Source organism: Chaetodon auriga, chromosome 17 (assembly GCF_051107435.1).
Source record: "Chaetodon auriga isolate fChaAug3 chromosome 17, fChaAug3.hap1, whole genome shotgun sequence".
Taxonomy (NCBI): domain Eukaryota; kingdom Metazoa; phylum Chordata; class Actinopteri; order Chaetodontiformes; family Chaetodontidae; genus Chaetodon; species Chaetodon auriga.
The window spans coordinates 11,892,450-11,907,439 of record NC_135090.1 but is presented as its reverse complement, the minus strand read 5'-3'; positions in this window follow the sequence as shown (position 1 = coordinate 11,907,439).

The following is a 14,990-nucleotide window of genomic DNA, read 5'->3' as shown; positions in this document are numbered from 1 at the left end:
ACACCAACTCGTGACTGCATTTCTGAGATATCCACAAATGTCAAGGTATTAATTTAGCGCAACCGACTCTACTGAACTGAGATCCTTTGATGTCATCACTCCTTAGATCTTATTGGACAGTAAGAATTCGCCTACCAATGTTAGACGACAGTGTGGTATGTTGACATCATTATTGCTGTATCCTGCGCTTATCAGAGCACTAACAATCGAGGTTTCTTGGGTCCAAGAACACATTAACCTATTGCATCCGACAAGGACTCGAGGTATCGCCTGAGTCTATCAAACTCCTGCAGTGTCCAGTGACATTATTGCATCTAATTGAAAGGGGAATTCTGCCTGGAGAAACAGAGCTACAATGTCAAATTGGATATTATGAAGCAGCGGCAGCAGCACGGAGGAAGAGCCTACTGAGAGCGCAACGATGGGTAGGCTACCCTCTGGGGTACGGACATCAAAAGAAGCAACCCGGTCAGACACACGCCCGGTGGAACAGAGACGGGCGATGACAAGACAGAAGTTATAAAGAGGTTTTTTTCGGCACAAGAGGAGATCTCATTCTGCGCTAGCGACAATACAGCTCCCGCTCTGCTCGTCTCCAAGGACTGATCGCCGGAGCGGTGCGTTTTACGCACATCTTGTCCTGGAATAACCACCCTGACTGACGGTATGTTCGTCGCTTTCATTTATGACAAAAGCTGCAGATTAATCAAAGGCAGACAATTGGACATTATTACAGGCTCTTGTAATTTATCATGGTCCCAGGTGAACCTGAGTTAAAATAAAAAAAGCCTCTGGCGCAATCCTTTCAATGGATAAGTGGTCATTTTCCATCCTATTATATTCTTATTATGTTCCTTTTGGATCTCTGGCACACTAAAGTAGAATATGGGGTATATAGGGCATTAGAATTAACCAATACAAACAGTGCAGTATTCCCCTTTTACTGAGAGTTTATGATTTCATGCTTATTTGTATCCTTTATGGTTTAATCACAATGAATATTTTCATATCGGCTAACATTATGCTGCTGCGGAGCCTGAGTCTTCTAAAATATTGTTATTTACAGCTTATACTTCTTTCTTTGCAATGCGTGCGTGTGCGTTTCTGGAGGGGAGAGTGGGGGGGTGGGGTGGGGGGAGTGAGGGCTGCCACCAAACACTGAAGATATATTAAATCACGGGGCCAGTACAGAGCGTGCAGAAACTGATGGAGTAAGCTAAAGTGTGAGGGATTGCTCCTCACTTTGTCCACGAGTAAATCTTCACTTTATCAGGCGCTGTCAGACAGGCGCTTCCACACAAGATTGAAATAGCCGAGCAGTGCAGCTCCGCGTTGTGTAGTCCGCGGATAAACGGATTTTCCCTCGCTACCAGGCACTAAATTGACTCGCGATTCCGAGGGACAGACAGATAGAAAGAGAGACAGGCAGGTGGAGAGGTTGATATGATGCTCAGAGTGCGGCCACATCCTCATCGCGTCCTCACTGCCGTGCTGCTGAAATGAAGAAGCTCCAGGACAGCGATGGAAAGGTAGGCTGAACCCTGTTCACTCATTCTGAGGTCTCACAGTAAATTGGCACAAATGAATGCTGTTGCTGTGATGAGCCAGCATGCATGACCAAAGACTTGTAGGATACTTGTCCATTGATCTGCACAGTTACAAATGAACCTAATTTTCCTGCAGGGCACAGGAAGCCTGAAGCCTATGGAGATCATCACATAACTATTAGATAGTATTGTAGTGTTAGTAAGTGTTTGAAGGCTGCCTGGAAGTGAGGAAATTGATTTGGATGCTTTTGCTTTAGAGATCACATTGTGCACATTTTTAGAATCAGTGGGAATTTGAAGCCCTAAAATTGCCAAAGTGCCATCCTCTACACTGACCCAAAGATGATGGAATCTGCAGCGCTGGCTCTATTAATGCACTACTCATTGAGCCACAGAGGACCACACCTGTCTCCATTGTGCTGCGGTCAGATGGGTTTGGTGCCAGCAGGACTCTTCTTTCACCTATGGAGGACCTCACTGGGGAGCAGAGACATCCCAAAGTGTCCTGTCAGCATCTGCAGGGAAAAGCCAATCCCAGCAACAGCGGCGGCAGCAGCAGCAGCAGCCATTGAGCCTGCTATCACTTCTGAAACGCAACACCAACTCCAATACTGCTGAGAAAGCTCAGGAGAAAAGGCACAATGCACTGTACCGCTGCATGTGTGTGCTTAAGTGTGTGTGATTGCAGCCAGTTGTGTGTGTGTTGTTCTTCTTTGTGATGACTTCTTGCGGCCGTGCAGCTATAACAACTCGAGGGTCCACTTCAATCAGTTTTCTCCTGCATACTGATGTGAGTGGCAGATATGCATTTGTCTGCCGCTGTTATCTGAGGTCATTCCCCTGCAGAACTCCCTGACTTCACACATCTCCAGCTGGAACATTGCTGAGTTTAACAGTCTATTTTCTGTAATGAGTGTGATTATCCACTTTAATTAATTATTAATAGCGATAAGGTCACTCAGTGTGTCAGGTTTTATGCTGTGTCCTGATAACTGGCTGCATTTGTTTATGTCCTTTGTGCATAAGCATCTTGTTACTGCAGTCTTGCTTATCCTGAGCTTATTTACTACTTTGTAGCAGCGAGTACTTCTGTTTTTCTTCCCCTATCTTAGTGAAAACATGTACGCTTGTGCACATATGTGCATATCTGCATTCCCGCATTTTCCAGACCTCTGATTCTTAGTTATGGAAGTGTTTTTCTTTTTAATGCATCATTTGGAGAGTAAACGCTCCCCTGCTTGTGAGGCGTTTATCACAGTCATTCTTCCAGTCACAGTATGGATGAATAGTCAGATGCAGGGGCAGAGAGTACAAGAAAATGAAGGTCACAGCATCACTTGCTCAAAAGAATTTTGTCTGTGTGCAAGTTGGAAGTTGTCTTTGCATGGCTTCTTAGCAAATACACATTCATCCATACACATTACTTCAAGGACAACAGCTCTCACATTCTACTTCATTCACAATCAGTAGCTGGGTGGCTTTGAAATGCTGCTTCACAAAGCTACTCTATGAGATAAATATAATTTTATATTCAACATTTGAAGTTGCTACTTGCTCTGTAGAGATTATTTGTGAAGAGGGCTGAGTCACTCAACTGTTACTGGAAGATGCACACGTACAGGCCAAGAGACTTCATTATTCTCTTGTGCTATTTTCAACAAACATTCCTGCACATAGTGTACTTCCTGATGGAGGAGCATGTGAAAACTGAAAAGGAGGTGATCTGGTTATTTGACCTTGTTACATATTCCTCCGTTATCACAGTTTTCTTTTTCTTTTTTCACCAGTGCCTTAAGGCAAAATTCTTAATAGGTCTCGGAATCGAAGTCCATTTTTAGGCAATGAGAAGATGTGTGTCTCTGAACAAAGCAGAGCGAGCCTTCATACATTCCTATGTGAACGTGTGTACATGCACTGGCTGGTGTGTGTGCCTGGGAAGCAGAGCTGCTGGTACAGACTACTTTGCCACACCATGCATAATCAGGTTGACGAGAACAAAGATGTTAGTTCTGCAAACAGTGTTTGTTTGGATCAGGACGATCCCGGCATCCAGAACCCAAGAGAACAGTGGTTCTTTCACAAAACACAGAGCGAAGGGACCCAGTGGAGGGACCGGCTAAGGTCTCTGTAAAAGGTTGTGTATCCCTGGAGAATAACAAGGAGAGGGATAGCAAGGAATAGTAAAACCTTCTTGCATTATGTGCTGTTCAGAGTAAAATGAAAGAGGGTTGCTGTTCAAAGACGTGCCCTGAAAAGCTTTGAAAAGCTTTATAGGTGTACACAACTTTCACAGTAAGGTGTGTATTAGTAAGCTTCTGCACATTCGTTTTGAATATATTTGCTGTGGAACTGCTGTGTTTGACGGATATCAAACAGGTAACCTTGTGTCTAAACCTCTGGCCCATGATTTCTTTATCCAGTGGTTGAATTTGAAGTCATTGTTAAAAGTTGCTGGTTGGAAGTCAGGCTTAAAAGACAATAGTTATGTCTGAAACTATGGTGTAAAATGTTGCGCGATAATGATGGTGCCTGTTTGTTTGTTAGTTCCCCATGGCCTCGCTTATAAAGTGAATGGATGGGCATACAGCCTCAGGCCCAAAGTGGCTGCCAGACAAGACTTTTCCTCCCTCTGTTAAGTCAAATCCAAGACAACTAACTGGTTGTTGCAGAGGCAATCTAGAAGCTTAACAGATGCATTTAATGCACATGTGTGCATCCACATACACATAAAGTTTTCTTACAGCCATCACTGTTACATTATGGATGGACCCAGTGATCTGTTTTCCCTTATGTGATAATGAACAGCTTGAGCAATTGCCATGAGTAATTTGACATCTGTATTTTTTCACTTGGCTCTGTAGACTGTCTCATTGCAGATATGTTATACAACAGTCGTACTCATAAACACAAACTAGCCTACAGATGAAGTTGGGGCACTGGCATTATGGAAATGTGGGAATCTGGTATGCTGATTTTTTTTGTTCCCTCAAACTAATTCTTCATGAATCAAGGAATCATACTACATACATTTCATTCACCATGGCTCCTCTCCTTATGATCTGCCAGCAAACTACAATCTGCCTCCATATCACACTCTGATCCGAAGAGCCACGCCATTGTTGCAGCTGGCACAATGCACCATTGTTAAGTCGTCTATTGTGTGACTCTTTGAATAGGGGTGGATCTTTTCAAGTGATAAGGTTTTGGCAAAGGGATGCACGGCACGTATCCATTACACTCCGTGCGATCATTGTCCTGATTATGGAGAATAAGTGGGACTTATTACTCAACATCAATACTTCAATTACAAGTCACATTAATTGCACACTGTGTCTGCGGCATTTTTGTCTGGCACAGTCATTTCAGTTCTGTCAAAACCCATTGTTACTCCAGTAATGAAAGGCAATTCACGTAAACGATTTAATGTAGAATCTGGGTGGCCTCTTTCTAATCACAGCCAAGTTGCCTTGAGCAGTTTCCAGTAGTATGCCATCCATTATTAGTCACTATTTTTGTCAAATGTCCTTTATGAAGGCAGGAATGCACTGTGACTTCGATCACAAAGGGAGCCAATACCCGGTTAATGCCTTGTGCATTTGATGTGAGAGATCAGCGTTTCCTGACAGCATACTTCAAAAAGATCATTCCCAAGTGTCAGGCAGCCTTTTTTCTCTCCTTTCTGATAAAATATCTATGCAATTCCTCCACACATTGTTACCTTTAAAGCTTTTAAAGACTTCACTCTGACCCAAAACCTATTCAAAATCCCAACTGTATTTTTTTCAAAATGTGTATTCTCTTTTACAAGCTTTTTATCCAGAAAAAGGAAAAAAGGGTTAAATGAATTGAATTCTGCCCCCGGCTCTCCTCTGCTTTCCTCTTTTGCTTGCTTCGTCCTTCAGCTCCTTTCATCTGTCCTCTGAGTTCATATCCCTGTAGTCTCAAATCTAGGTTGAACCCATTTTCATGCGAGGAACTAGGCGAGAGAAAGATACACATGTAATTGCCTAACCGTATACTGCATCACAAAAGCAGAAGTCTGGTTTAACCAGTGAAGCTGATGTAAGCATCTTTGAAAAGACCGGGGGATTGGAGAATGAATCCGCCACAAATACAGTACATCACAAATTTAGGGTAAATGCCACAGAAAAAAAGGGCTGTTGATTATTTTTTGTTGTTTTGCCTGTTGATGTTCCTTCAGCAGATACGAGGACATGTCTGTGAAGCCATGACATTTTCAGACCTTTGTGATACACACAGCTTGGAGTTCACTCAGCTTTGACCTTTTAATGGCTGTTACATGGCAGACTCCCCGAGAGAGGCGAGTAGAAAATGACAGAGAATAACAGAGGCTCGGGGTGGTTTGTGAATTGATTGCATGCCTTCTGCCTCTTTGATGACAAACTGCTCCCCCATGAGACCTGTAGACAGCATAAACACCAGTTTGCTTGCACACATTTCTAATTTTCTACATCCAAATCACCCCAGCAGATCTTATTTCTTTTCAATATGCAATGCACAACTATAATAATGATTACATTTATTTGCAATGACATGCTCCAGTTCTGCCACAGGGCTCCTATATGAGGCCATTGCAGGCAGATCTTTTTTGTTGTGGACCCATGACACTAGTAGTCATTAACCTTCTACTCAGGCAATTTGGGCCAGAGGAGTGTTTTTCTCGGGGTGTTGAGCACGGTGGATATGAGATGTAGCTGGGAAGGCCAACCCCCTCATCGCGAGGTGAAAAAGGCTATTTTCATTGGCCAGGTGATGAATGTGGTGTCTGTGGAGGAGCATCGCCCTTTTGGCGCTCTCTCCCTCGCTCTCATTCGCTCTCCATTAGTATTTTCCCTCTTTCTATTACCCGTCTCGTTCATTTTCCTCTTCGCTCCCCGCATCATTCGCTCATCCCACCACTCTCCGTCACTCTCCTCCTCTTGTTTTCTCCCATCTGCTTCCCACTGCCTCACACACAGAATCTATTGTAATTGACTTTATCTCTCTTTCTGCCCCCTTCCCTCTGTCCCTCATTTCCTTCCTCCGTGTCTCCCAGTCTTCCTCTTCACAGTGGATCAGCTGTTGCCGGCCTGAGCTGAAGGTGACCTGTTGGCTGGGCCAGGGGCTGCAACACAGGACATGGGTCCTGCCTCTCCTCCCCGCTCGTGTCTTGTGTTGCAGCCAGTGGAGCTGCCTGTCTCTCTGCCGGGACTGGACTGAGCTCCCAGAACAGATGGATCCCACCGACCTGTCAACCCTGCTACTCACTTTACAGCTCTTTTGTACATTATCACTGTTATTTTAAGTGTAGTTTTTAAAATCAACGTAGAGTCCTCTCTCACAGTTTAAAGGCAATAAAGTACTTTAGAGAAACAAGTTACTCCTGTTGTATGTGTAATGATAACAGCAGGATTCGAGGATTATTTGTTTTGGACTGTAATGGGGTGTGCTCTGTGTTCCCAGTTAAGATTCAATGCTTGCTTTAGGTCATGTCATATCAAGCCATAGCTGCAGCCCTAAGAGAACAGCTCCCCAGTGACATTTGCACTGTGACATTTAAAACAAAGTTAGCACCAGTGAAGATTATTATTATTATTCTTTTGAAACTATAAACACACGGCAAGCCAAATAGGTTTTTAATGAGCCTTGTCTTGCATCAAATGAAGCAGCACTGCTGACTTTCCCAGGGAGCAAACATCATTGAGAAGCAATAGTTCCTGACAAGGTCAACAGTGTACCTCAGGGCGAGACAGGGAGGTGCACGGGAGGCACTTGTGGGGTGTCTCAGCCGCTTTAAATGCCTCCTCATCCACCCCTCCACACCAAGAGATACCCTTTGTCTTTGTTCTCATCTCAATAAGATGAGTGGAGATGAGAGAAGTAGAGGGAGCAGGGAGGAGGATAGAGATGCAGTACAACGCCTCCTGCTACCAGATATGACTGCTCACCTTGCCTCGTCACTCAAACAGCTCAGAAATGGCCAGAAATCACTGTGTGTGTGTGTGTGTGCAGAACACAGAAAAGAGAGATAGTGGGGTGAGTAGAAGTCGTGATCAGGTGATCAGACATGCTTGTTTTGCATGTGTCCATCTTTGTAATAATGGAGTGTATGTGTGTGCTTTAGAGTGGAGAAAATGAAGCCATGATCTGACAGGGGTGTCACTTGATTGGAATGTAAATCCCGGTGTGGATGCTTGCTGTTTTCAATCTCCCCCCGCCCAGATTGTTTACCAGAGAGATTGAAAGGAGGCTGTGTGCAGAATGCTGTGAGCTGATATTGGCTGACTGTGTTTACCCCGTGTTGGTGCAGATGTCTAAGAAGCAATATTATTTATTAACCAGCATATAGCCCTAGGCGCTGCCAAATATGTTTTGTGACATACCACCTGGAGTGTTCCATGACCTGAACTTAAGGTGGGCTTAAAATGAAATCTGAAATGGCGTGTTATCATTGGTGTACACCTTTTCGTGCCCTCTGCAAGATTTACTACAACCACTTCAGGGTACCTTAACTTTAAAGGTGCAATATGTAACATGAATGTTAGCCTTCATGTTTAAAACATTACAATTATCTAAAATTATGAACAGAATGTGCAGAAACAACAGTTTTGAGGTTGTATCAAAGTCCTTTATGTATTGTGTTGCAGAAATATCTATTGAAGTTTACATGCTAACCAACTAGCCCTGGCCTGTCTTGTAATACCACTTTTTAGCTCTAGAGGCGATTGCATAGCCACCCATCGTTTCAGCTGTGAAGCGTTTCACAGCGTTGCACTCAGCTTTTTAAGCTGAATAAAAAAAAACAAAATGAACTCACAAAATGCCAACAAAGAAAATATTCCCACACCTATTTTCCTTAATAAACAATATAACTGTACAACTTCTGAATTTCCTGCTTTCACCCAACTAAAATGAACTTAACTGCCTTGTAAAGTCACCGTAAACCAAACTTCATTCAAATTTGAAAACCATCTTGGTTTGTCCTTTCGCTGTTCCACCAACTCTGGTTTGGCGGAAATAAAACCTTTATTCACAGAGTGAGATGTGAAAATGTTGTGGCTCTACGGGTTTCAATGACCCACCTTCCTCTCGCTCTTCTTCCTCTTCAGGGTGCTCCTGTCCCCACTGCCGTTTCTTTGTTGTCCCTGCATTCAGTGTTGCTGTAAATCACCTCAGCACCTATTTCCCTGTCTTTGAACTGGCCTCCGTCAGTCTCGCAGGTTGTGTTTGGTGCCGGTCCGGCCTTGTCACTGGGAGGCTTCTAAGCTCAGTTCTATTGCCCACAGTGTAAACACGAGTCAGCTAGTAACTAAATAGCTAACGGTAGCTAGTAGCTACAGCCAATGTTAACCACAGTTTCCTCTTCCACTTTTGGAAGCTTTGTATGTTTAAGGTTTGCATTTTGAATGCAAAGGATCTCAGTGGTTTCCTTTAGCTTTGAGGACCAAATTAAATGAAGGGTTTCACATTCTCTCATGTCTGTAAGCTAAATATGCAGCTTCAGGTGGCAGACTGTTAGCTTATAACTTAGCATAAAGAATGGAAACGGGGGAAGCAGCTAGCATTGGCTCAAGTCAACAAAATGCGCTCAGCAGTACTTCTAAAGCTCACTAATAAACTTGTTTGTTTAATCTGCACAACAACCAGTGAGTAAAAATGATTCCCCTGTTTCCAGTCTTGATGCTAAGCAAAGCTAACAAGCTGCTGGCACTAATATTGTAAAGACATGAGAGTGGTATCAATCATCTTATCATACTCTCAGCAAGAAAGGGAGTATGTCCCAAAAATATCAAATTATCCCTCTGAGTTTTGCCTGCTGCCATCCCTTGATCATCCCTCACTCTGCTGGTCATGAAGAAATATTTTGTACCTTAAACCCCATGCAAGCACAAGCCCAATTTTGTAAAGCACCTAATTAGCTAAATGAAAAATTTGCATCTTACGCCCAGAGAAGTGAGCAGGACAGATCAGTCTGAGATCTAACAGATTGCTGGGTCTTAACAAGGATTTGCTGTGCCGCATATTTTTCCACACCAGTGCACTTTGTGTCTGCAATCAGCAGCTACAGATTGAGACAGAGAGAGAGAGAGAGAGAGAGACAGAGAGAGAGACAGAGAGAGAGCTATGCCCCTTGCTGCTGCAGTTTAACCCACCCCCATGGTTGGTATGGTGAAGCTACAGCAACAATATCAAGTCAAGGAATTTATTTAGTTCATAGCTGGGGAGATGAAGAGAGAGACTGAAGGCAGGGTCGGGAGTGGGAGGGAGCCAAGAGCAAAGTCCTCTTGTTACAGGTGTCTTGTCACTTTGTGTTAGACTGGATATGTGTGCGGCACTCGGCAGGCACCCTGAGCTGAATTTCACACCACCAGGGTAAAAGAATGATGGTTGTTCGACAATGATGTGGTGAAATATAGTCGGTGATTTGCTCTGAATAAGAGAAAATAAAAGTAGTCATATCACAAGTGTGTGGCTAATCAGCTGTTCTTTATGTGCAGTCATTCATGCTGAGGTACAGGTATAGAGAAAGGAATAAACGATAGTATGGGTGGATGCTCATAATCAATTATAGCATATTAAATGTAGTCAAAGACAAAGAGTGGACACCAAGGCCTCATAAAGTCAGGCTTGCTCACTGGGATGAAGGATTGCCAATATACATCGGGCTCATTTACAAGATGGAGTATGTGGCAGTGTAATCAATTCCTCAGTCTATTCCCGTGGCTGTATACCCATTCACACTCACAAGGTCATAATGCGTTTTGTGTTCTAGTGCCTATTATAAAGGGCGCGATGGCCACAGGAGGAGAGACTGGGAGCGTATGGGCAATAAGAGGAGAGAAAACACACTGAAGAAAGGGCAGGGACTGTGTGAGAAAGCCACTTCTCCATTAATTATACCATACCTCTGCAAAAGTGAGGAATCCATATTACCTCACTCCATCTAAGGACCCTGAGCTTTTAGAACAGGCTCAACGTACCAGCACTCCCAGAGGAGATGACAGAGGAAATGGCTCTTTTTGAGCAACTTAGAAATGATAAGAGCCTCTAAAGAGAGACCGGAAAGGAGAGAGAGAGTGAAAGAGAGGGAAGAGGAAGCTGCAGTAAGTATTAAAGCGGGGGAGCTGGAGATGGCAGGAGAGGGACGAAGAGATTGGCAGCTGGGAGAGATAAAGACAGACAAGCAGAGAGGGGAAAGTAAAGGGAGGGAAAGAGAATGGCAAAACAGAGATAGAGAGGTGAGGAGGGAAAGGCAGCAGTCTTAGGAAGTGAAAGGGATGAAGCTAAAAAAGATGGGGAATACAGAGGGAGAGATTGGAGAAGAGTGACTGGGGATGATTTATTAAAACTGAGCAAGGTGGCACTTTAGAGACAGCTGCCACTTCTCACCAAGTTTCAGACAGGCTGAGTGACAGTGACACATCAGTCAATACAAACAAAAACTTTGTGCGAGTGTTCAGCAAAAAAAGTTCTGAGCAATGCTTGATAATCTGGCAGTGGAGGTCAGCGAGGTTGTAGATACTCAGAAGACATATTCTTTAAATATCCCAGTGGTGTGGTGTTGCAGTAGTCAGTACTCTGTGCAGTTCTCAGTCCCTACAGTTTCTGTTCTTTGTTCCCCCTGCTGCCATATAGTTTTTCAATCCAAGTCTATTTACCTGAAGCAAAGCAAACACAGACAAAGAATCCGAACACATTCACGGATACTCTCCAAGTCACCCTGAAATGGAATAAGCAGTTTGAGAGGAAGAATGAATAAGAGACATTTTCACCTATTGCAGCGTCAGCACACAAAACAACCGCTACCAGCATTACAGTGTGTGCCTTCTTCAGTAGTGTAGTATAGATTTGATCAAACTATAAGGGACAGACAAAAGAAAACCATAAAGGAAACAGATTGCACAGTATAGAGTAGCTTCAACACTGCTCAACATACTCTGAAGTGAACTTTTAGAGCAATGTGAGAGGTTTCAGGTGTATTACCTCATTAATCAGCCACAGTATGTGAGGATACAGGACTGTGAGTACGACATGGCTGTGTGCAGCAGGGGGTCCCTGCTGGGAACAGTCCTGGCTTCCTTCCTCTTCACCCTCTAGGCTGCAGACAAATAAAATTACTGCCACCTGCAAAAGTTCTCTGACAACTCTACAATCGTCAACTTGATCACAGGTGGGGACAACAGGGAGTACAGAGAGCTGATCCAGGGATTTGTGCACTGGTGCTGGCAGGGGCACCTCCATATCAATGCAGGGAAATCCAAAGAGCAGGGAAATCCAAAGAGCTTTTGGCGAACTTCAGCAGATGCCTCCTACACCAGTGAATATCCAGGGAACATACATTGAGACGGAATCTTACAAGCACCTGGGTGTTCACCTGAATAATAAACTGGACTGCAAGACAGGCCAGAGCAGACTGTATCTGCTGAGGAGACTGGGGTCTTTTGGAGTGCAAGGGGTGCTCATGAGGACCTTTTTCTGACTCTGTAGTAGCACCAGCCATCTTCTATGTAGTGGTCTGCTGGAGCAGCGGCATCTCAACTGCTGACAGGAAGAGACTTAAGAGACTAGTTAAGGAGACCAGATCCTGTCCAGTGGGGGTGGTGGGAGACAGGAGGATGATGGCCAAGCTATCAACCCTGGTGGAGAACATGTCCCACCACGTGCAGGACACTTTGACAGCACTGGGCATCTCCTTCAGTGACAGACTGCTTCACCCGCAGTGTGTGAAGGAGAAATACTGCAGGGCCTTCTCTCCTGTCAGACTTCATAATCAGCACTTCTCTCAGGCCATCACACACACCAAAACTGACAAATTCACTCGTGCACTGTCAGTGCATTAACTAAACTGTGCAACATCAATATTTCCTATGTGCAATAATGGGAATTCAACAGCTGTCTGTTTTACTTATTATATTGTTTGCGTATTTATCATATCTTGCTTTTTCTTTGTACTGATGCTTCTTACTATTGCACAATCCCCTTCGCTGCACATTTCTCTGCTGTGGAATGAGTAAAGGAATGTTTTATCTTATTATGTCTTATTAATACGCAAAGAGGGACAGTCATGACAAACACAAACTGCATTGCCAGTTTGGCTGTGTTATGGGGGAATTAACAAATATTAACAAATGACATCCAACCTAATATGATCCACCTTCACCCAGAAGTTGAATGGGGATATAATTTCATTAAAAAAAAAAAGTAATTTCTCATTAAATATTTGCAGAATTTAATCTCCTTCGTGCACATATTGTGCCTGTATGCCCATGTGTGGTGGTATGTGCATGTTTGCATGCGTGTGTGTGGGGGGATCCTTCTACTGGGGCATGCCCTTGGGAGGTTCATTGAGTTGATGGAGAGATTCGGATCACAGATTTCCTGTAAACCCACTGAGCCGTGTCGCAGGAACAGGCAGTCAGACATTTTGTGATGGCCCCTGGAAGCACTTGTAAGCTCTTGGAGTGTGACTTTGATAATGCAAACGTCAACGTACGCTAAGCCTCACCAGGCTGATGGCCCGTGGTTTGCTTTGGGGAGAATTTGCTTGTGATTTTAATGAAATCCCGTATTTCATCAGTGTTTTGACACCTGGGGTGAGATCGATTCTACGCTCCCTTTAGTTATGGGAGATGAATTAAAAATCACAGCACTTTGTGGGGGGATGTCTCTTTGCAGAGAAAATAAATAGACTTGAACTTCATTCCCCAAGCTGGGGCAATTTATGCAAAGAAAAAAATATCTAAGATTGTCTTTTGGATGTCATATTCATAGCAGAATGGCACCCACTGTTAGGAAGAAACAGGATCAGAGGAAAATGTTCTTTCTCATCTGCACATCTCCTGTGTAGGACTGGATGACCACTGTCTCTCAGCTCCCATGAGTACCACTGTTCCAGCATAAGGCCTCATGGTGGGCAGTGTTTCTCTGTGTGTGTCAGAGTGTCTGTATGAGACAGACAGACGAAGCAAAGGCTCTACATTAAGTAACATCAACTTTTCTAAAAGCGAGGTGGAGAGACAGAAGAGCGACACTCATATAAAACGTGGACAGTTATCGTTCAGAGACAGACAGGGAGAGTCTTGGAGGCGGAAGAAATGGTAGAGATCAAAACGAGGAAAGTGTGCGTCTTAGAGAGAAACAGGCAAAGTAATTAAAAAGAAGACAGAGATGAAAGACAGGAAACGATTCAGACTGCTGAAGAGTCACTCCCTGCTGGAGATGATGTTTTAAAAATGGACCCACTGTCCTGTCAGCAGAGGGAGGCCAACAGGACAGAGGAGGAGAAACAGAGGACAGAGGGTGTGATACGAGCTTCAAAAGATGAGAAATGAATCTCCAGTTGACAGCAGATAGGGGTCAGTTATGATGAGTGTCGCCTTCTCTATCCTCAGTGGGAGTATAGTCCAGTGCTGAGTTATCAGCTGCCAGTCCCCTGCTCAGGTCCCACAGACACAAGGTGACCTTCTGTGAGTGAGCCAGTTGGTGGCAGGCAGCCGCAGACTGCTGACAGTGACAGGTGTTCACTTTCAGCTCCCAGCTCCCACCGGCACACTGTCATTATGGTTTATTCATTTATTCTGAATTCGCACAAAACTTTAAAGGGTAAAGAGGGCCCCCGCAGGGTGGACATGAATCAAGCAGTCTGCACATACTGTAATCCTTGCTCGATTGCAAAACGATTACAATGCAATGTACATTCAATGAGGGAAATCACACCAGATGCGACAGGGAACGCGTAAATGTTGACGCCCTGTCAGATTCACTCAGAAATGATGGGAGGCCAATTATGTGGGTGTTCCTTAAAGGGCCAGAGCTTTAAAATGGGTTAAGAAGACAAAAACTGAAGTAATGAATTGCATTTCCTGACTGCCTGGGATAATGTGTTTTCAATATAGCCTGCTTTTCCGCTGAGAGTGGTAGCGATTGTAATACATCAGTGAAATGTGAATTTAATGTGGTCAGGTTGCAAAAGATCTGCAGGGGAAAAGTAAGGTTTCCCTTTTAATTTACTATCAAGACACAATTTCCTATTCCATTATCAGCACATTTTCAGTTTATTACATGAAAAGTTTCACTTTGCAGAACATCCAACATGGCAAAAAAAAAAAGAGGAAACACATCCTGGGAATAAAACTCACATGTCTTTAAACAGAGTGGTAGAAAAAGGTGTGAGATATTTTCAGGAACTTCTCAAATCTAGACCCGATCAGAGGCGGCAGTGCGATGGCAGTGACAACCGGAGTGGAAAGGAAGATATTTTAAAAAAAATCCTCACTCATGCACCAGCAGTTCCCAGGCACTCATTTGGGAGCAGTACTTTGGTGCTGCAGCCGCTGATGATGTACATTATTTGCCGGCGGTGGGGTGAGGATGTTTTTATGAGGCCAGCGGCCATGAAAGCACCAGTGTGTGGACAGGCTCTGAACAACTGTATTGTCCCAG